This window comes from Scyliorhinus torazame, chromosome 22 (assembly GCF_047496885.1).
Source record: "Scyliorhinus torazame isolate Kashiwa2021f chromosome 22, sScyTor2.1, whole genome shotgun sequence".
In the NCBI taxonomy this organism is placed as follows: Eukaryota; Metazoa; Chordata; class Chondrichthyes; order Carcharhiniformes; family Scyliorhinidae; genus Scyliorhinus; species Scyliorhinus torazame.
Genome location: NC_092728.1, coordinates 74,007,547 through 74,014,566, shown reverse-complemented (window position 1 = coordinate 74,014,566; position 7,020 = coordinate 74,007,547).

Here is a 7,020-nt window from a genome sequence, read left to right as displayed (position 1 = left end):
TAACGAGGGCAAATGCGTTTTCCACACCACCCGGCTGGCCATCCTCGGCTATGTCGTGGAAGACGGGGTCCTAGGTCCCGACCCCGACCGCATGCGCCCCCTTAAGGAACTCCCTCTCCCCCGCAGCCTCAAGGCCCTCAAACGGTGCTTGGGGCTTTTCTCCTATTACGCCCAGTGGGTCCCCAAGTATGCGGACAAAGCCCGCCCACTCCTAAAGACCACCACTTTTCCCCTCTCGGCTGAGGCTCAATTGGCCTTCAACCGCATCAAGGCCGACATCATCAAGGCCGCCATGCACGCGGTGGACGAAACCATCCCTTTCCAGGTAGAGAGCGATGCATCAGACATCGCCCTGGCTGCTACCCTCAATCAAGGAGGCAGACCAGTAGCATTCTTCTCCCGAACCCTCACCGCCTCCGAGGTTCGACACTCTGCAGTCGAAAAGGAGGCACAAGCCATTGTGGAGGCTGTGCGGCGCTGGAGACACTACCTAGCCGGTAGGAGGTTTACCCTCGTCACCGACCAACGGTCGGTCGCCTATATGTTCGATAACACGCAACGGGGCAAAACAAAAAACGCTAAAATTGTGAGGTGGAGGATCGAACTCTCCACCTACTCGTACGATATCAAGTATCGTCCAGGGGAGCTCAACGAGCCCCCAGATGCCCTGTCCCGCCGCGGCACATGCGCCAACGCGCAGGAGGACCGCCTGCAAGCCATCTGCCACCCGGGGGTTACCCGGCTTGTCCATTTCATCAAGTCCCGCAACCTACCTTACTCAACCAAGGAGGTCAAGGCCATGGTCAGGGCCTGCCAGGTCTGTGCGGAGTGCAAACCGCACTTCTATCGGCCAGACAAGGTTCGGCTCGTGAAGGCCTTGGGCCCCTTTGAGCGACTGAGCGTGGACTTCAAGGGGCCCCTCCCGTCCACCAACCGTTATGCCTATTTCCTCACCGTAATCGATGAGTTCTCCCGTTTCCCATTCGCCATTCCTTGCACCGACATGACCTCAGCCACGGTGATTAAGGCACTGCACAGCATCTTCACCCTGTTCGGTTTCCCTGCTTATATCCACAGTGACCGGGGTACATCGTTCATGAGCAATGAACTGCATCAGTATCTGCTCAGCAAAGGCATCGCCTCGAGCAGAACGACCAGTTATAACCCACGGGGAAATGGGCAGGTGGAGAGGGAGAACGCGACCGTGTGGAAGGCTGTCCTTCTGGCCCTGCGGTCGAGAAATCTCCCAACCACCCACTGTCAGGAGGTCCTACCCGATGCCCTACACTCCATTAGGTCACTACTCTGCACGGCCACGAATGAGACCCCTCACGACCGATTGTTTCTCTTCCCCAGGAAGTCTACCTCCGGGGTCTCGCTTCCACCTTGGCTGATGGCTCCGGGACCTGTTCTTCTCCGGAGGCACGCGAGGAGCCACAAAACGGACCTCCTAGTTGAAAATGTCCGACTGCTCCACCCCAACCCCAGTTACGCCTAAATGGAGTACTCTGACGGCAGGCAAGATACGGTTTCCCTCCGGGATCTGGCGCCCGCTGGATCCTCCACCACAGACGCCCCTTCCCGCGCCGTTCCCCTGCAGGACCCGTCGCCCCCTACAACACACCCCCTTCCGGCCCTACCACCCATTGGTGAGCTCCTACCGTGAGCCCCCCCCTTGCGCCCCCCCCCTTTACACACCCCGCTGGCGCCGGCTCCGCTACCCCCGGCCATGCCTAGTTCCTCTGCCCCGACCCGGACTGAAGCTCCGACCGTTGTGCTCCCGGATGTGCCCTCAACCGGGACGTCCGTGCCCGCCGCACCACCGCCTGAATTGAGGAGGTCGAGGAGGACGATCCGGCCACCGAGACGGATGGACCTATGATGGCACTTCACCCCCGCCGGACTCCTTTTTAAACAGGGGGTGAATGTGATGAACGGTTACTGCCTTATCATCATGTAAGGTGATGTCCCCTTTAAGACTGGGCTTGGAACCCTGGGGACTCCGCCTCTGGCTCCGCCCATCTGGGAGCCATACATAAAGGGCTGCCTCATGGTCTATATAGCAGTCAGCTCTCGTCCATAGCTGTAGCATAGTTATTAGTCTAATAAAGCCTTCTTTACAGTTTAATGTCTAAGCATCATTATTGAGGGTACCTCAAGATACAAAATACATATTGCAGGTCTGCGAACGTTTATCAGGTTTCTAGCATCTACAGCACTTTGCTTTTGGAATTCCTTCTATTCTGTCAAAAGTCCTATCTCATAAATATTTGCTGAAACCCTTTAAATAGCCACGGCAATCCTGTCTTTAGGGGAAGATGGATAAACTATTTAAGCAAAAAAAGTTGAAGAAGAGAAAAGAACAGACTGCCTGGATGGATGAAAAACACACCTTTGCTGTAAACATATGGTACCTTAATAATGAAGCTTTTTTCAAAAATTGAGGCAGTCATATATATTTAACCATATTTTTCCAACTAAACAGCTATCTAAATATTTTCTTAAATGATTTTTTTAGCATGCTTAGTTTTGATAACAATCTAAATATTTGATATCTTTTAGAGATCCTGTGCTGTGATTATAAAACAGGTGCAAGAAGACTCCAGGTGTAGAAATCACAAGGCATATAACAAAAAAACAATTACCATTTGCCAGGTTTTTAAAATGTCAACTTACTATTCAGGTCATTGCCAATGACTGAAGATACAAGATTGTGATGCAAAATCACTTTGGTGGCCAGTACAAACTGCTTAGTTCTTCAACAACTAGCAAACTTGCTGTTTTCCAGCTCTGACAGAACTGTTTATACATTCACACACTCCTTCCTTGGGTCATCCCTCCTTGTTCACACTAACACTTTCCTTCCACTGGCACGCTTCTCCCATTCCCTTCCAACTCATGCTGGCAATCCTCCCGCTCCCTTTCAGTTCAAACTGACATTCTCTCTTCCTTTCTCCAGCTTAAGATGAGGCTCAACACCTCTTCCTGTTCCAGCTGGCAGACTTGCATTGCCTAATCTTACAATGGTAGTCTTTACGTGATCAGATTGCCAGTCTTGACCACACCCCACCCCTTCCTAGGCAACCTCGGGATTGAGGAAGACTTGCTTCCACTCCTGTTCAATGGGTTTGAGATGGCTGATAAGTCCAAATCCTGATCTGCAGACTGTGCCAGATGTGGAGCAGGTGGTACTTGAAAGCTTGGGTAGATGGGTTGTGGTGGAGGTTAGCGTGGTTCGTCTGACATCTCAACCTCCCACCTGTGCACATTCCCGATGAAATCTATCGATGGGTTTGGTGCCTCCCTTTTCCATTTTAATTGGTCACAAGCCAAGGACTCCTATGGGTTGGTAGGGATGTTTAACCTCGTCAGCGATACTTTGAGTAGTTTCCACCGTCTTCCTGAGAGTCTCTGAACGTGACCTAATTCTGAATAGAGCAGTTGCTTCCAGAGTCTTGTGTCAGGCATATAAACTATATATCCCGGAGCTGGTTTTGAGACATTTGTGTCTTGATGCTGGGCAGTTGGTTTGGATCATTATCTTCCCAACCACAAACCTTGCACCACACGCACACAGAACCCAGCATTATTCCCTAAAAACAAATCTCCATACTTCCATCTCCTCTGTTTCACAAAATTGGTTATAACTACGTTTGATGGCTGAGATTTTGTGAGCCTGCAGGAAATCCCACTCACAGATTGCAATAGCATTGAATTGTCTTGAGCAACAATTTGAAGTTAGTGAAAAGTGGTGGAGCGAAGGAGACAACACTGATCCTAAGAGGCCAAATTAGGATCCTTGTTCACTTTCATTTTGAACTCCGATGAAGTAGACACTGTCTGGCCACGCTGCCGTGGAAAAACACTGATCCTAAGAGGCCAAATTGGGATCCTTACTCACTTTCATTTGTGAACACAGATGAGGTAGACACTGTCTGGCCACGCTGCTGTGGAAAGCTCCAAGTAGTTGGACCATGCCATACCGCCTGTCCCTTATGGAAGGATTTATGTAGAGAAACAGTAGTCCATCAGGCAGTGGTCTGCCTTGAGATCCTATGGGGAAAGGATATGCTGGATCCTGTCGGATGGTTTCCTGAGCAGACTGTCAAAGTCTGGGGCGGCATGGTAGCACAGTGGTTAGCTGCTTCACAGCTCCAGGATCCTAGGTTCAATTCCCAGCTTCGGTGACTGTGCGGAGTCTGCACGTTCTCCCCGTGTCTGCGTGGGTTTCCTCGGGGTGCTCCGGTTCTCCCACAGCCCAAAGATGTGCAGGTTAGGTGGATTGGCCATGCTAAATTGCCTTTAGTGTCCAAAAAGGTTAGGTGGGGTTACTGGGTTATGGGGTTAGGGTGGAGGTGTGGGTTTAAGTGGGGTGCTCTTTCCAAGGGCCGATGGAGACTCAATGGGCTGAATAGCCTCCTTCTGCACTGTAAATTCTATGATCATTTGGCAGAATGCCTCAGCACCAGAACTTTCAAACAAGCACCAAGACCTAGCTTGGCTGATGGTGAAAAAGGCCCTTCCTGTCAGATCCTTCCTACATGCCTGGAGCCTCACCCCATCCGCATACACATTGCCCTCAAGGGAAGAGACTGTTGTCCACCTTGTGAAATGTGCATTTGTAAAGAAGGTCTGGAGAGAGATGAGGTGTTTTTTGTCGAGGTTCATCCCGATCAGCTCCGTGACACAGGACTTAGCGCTCTAGGGGCTGTTCCCAGGGATGCACACTGAAGCAAACATCACCTGCTGCTGGAGGATCATCAACTCGGTGAAAGGAGCTCTTGCTGGTGTTGTGGTGCAAAGAGTTGTCCCTGACTGAGTCTTGCAGACTGGCACATTCCAAAGTCCAGGACGACATTGAATGTACTCAGTGAATATTACATGTATCACAATTGTACTGAAGCACCTCAGAGTGCAACTTGATCTATGTAGAAAACTTAAATACCTTTGCACCATTTGTAATGGCCATTTTGTAAGTTTCTTTGAATGTGAGCATGAAGTAGTGGACTTACGTAAAGATCCGTTTTTGGGCGCGTTTGGCGGAGAGTTTCGTAACGGTCACGTTGGAGAGATCGCAGCCTGTATTCAATCGCACTTAGTGCCAAAAAATAAGACCACACGAGATTCTCGTCAATACAGGCTCCCTCGCCGTCCGATTCGCCCGACTTGCGCCTCAGCAGCTTGCCGCTAACAAGGGCAAGCTGCTTCGAAGCGCTTGCTCACCAATAACTACCAGTCACACACAAGCACGGCAGCGCCCAGACTTGCTCCTCACTTTGGAGATGCCGACCTCACAAGGCTTCTTGACGCTGTGAGGCGGGACACCCTGTTCCCCCGAGGGGGTCGGAAGACCAGCAGAAGGGTGAGCAATGCCGCATGGGAGGCAGTGGCCGCAGCTGTCAGTGTGGGCAGCATGACCAGGAGGAACGCCGTCCAATGTCGGTAGAAGACCAATGAGCTGCAAGGGTAAATTACCTCCTGGCATTAGTCCCGCCTGCTACCCCATAAAATCCCACGGCCCACCTCCTCCCCCCCTACCCCCCCCAATCGACACCTTGTCTCCCCCCCCCCCAACATCCAATCTTCACGCTTGCTCCTCAGAACCCCTTGGCACCTATCAGCACAACTCATTCATGTCCAGATCTGCCAGCAGCTGTAGATTCCCTTGACACACAAACCATGCGGCTCACAATGCCCTCTCTTTGTCCCCGCAGGAGAAGCCAGAATAATAAACGGAAAAGGGTCAAGATGTGTGGGGGGGGAGGGGGGGGGAAATCTTAGGGATTCAAGTCTTATGAGGAAAGGTCCCTGGAAATTGTGGAGTTGCCCAAGGATAGGGCAGTTACCAACAGCGAGGTTGGCCTGTGCCAGAGAGTTGAGGATCCACTGCCCTTCACCCAGATGACCTGTCTCAAGTTAATGTTCATGTCAGACAAAATGATCCTTCCCTCTCACTGACCACATGTTCATTGACCTGCAGGATTTCCATATGGTGAGGCCAGGCCATCTGGAGCTGTACCCCCCGCCGCCCAAGAGACCAACTCTGAGGAAAGCTCTGAGGAGACTATCGGCAAGGCATCACAGCTGTCACCCGCATCTTCCACTAACACAGCGACATACACCTCTGTGGGCGCATTAGTGGACAGGCCTCTAGGGAACAATCTGATGAGCACCACAGAGTACATCAGGTAAAGGCCCAATTGCTGCCCAATAGTAGAACAGTAGGGCAGCACGGTAGCATAGTGGTTAGCACAATTGCTTCACAGCTCCAGGGTCCCAGGTTCGATTCCCGGCTGGGTCACTGTCTGTGTGGAGTCTGCACATTCTCCCCGTGTCTGCTTGGGTTTCCTCCGGGTGCTCTGGTTTCCTCCCACAGTCCAAAGACGTGCAGGTTAGGTGGATTGGCCATGCTAAATTGCTCTTAGTGTCCAAAATTGCCCTTAGGGTTGGTTGCTTGGCGATAGGGTGGTGTTGGCTTGCGTAGGTTTCCAAGAGCTGGTGCAGACTCGATGGACCGAATGGCCTCCTGCACTGTAAAGTCTATGAGGAGGTTTGGCAGTGCCAGGCCTCCTGAGCGATGTCCCCTCTTCAAGATGGTTTTCTGTATTCTGGGCTTCTTCCCTGCGCAGACGAAGGCTGAGATCAGCTTGTCTACCTTGGTGAAGAATGATTTTGGAAAGAAGATCGGGAGCGACCGAAACATGAACCGGGACCTTGGCAGAACGTTCATTTTTATCATCTGCACTCTCCCCGCTAGGGAGAGCAGGAGTGAGTCCCAACTTCGCAGATCCGCCTTCACCCCTTCCCCCAAACTGGTTAAGTTCAATTTATGGAGGGGACCCAGTTGTGGGTTATCTGGATCCCCAAGTACCTAAACTTAGTTTGGGCCAACTTGAATGGCTCCGCCTCTCCTCCCGAGGGATTGACAGAGAAGATTTCACTCTTACTCAGGTTTAGTTAGTATATGGAGAAGGCTCCAAACTCCCTCATGAGTTAATCTCCTTAATCTTTTCCATGCTG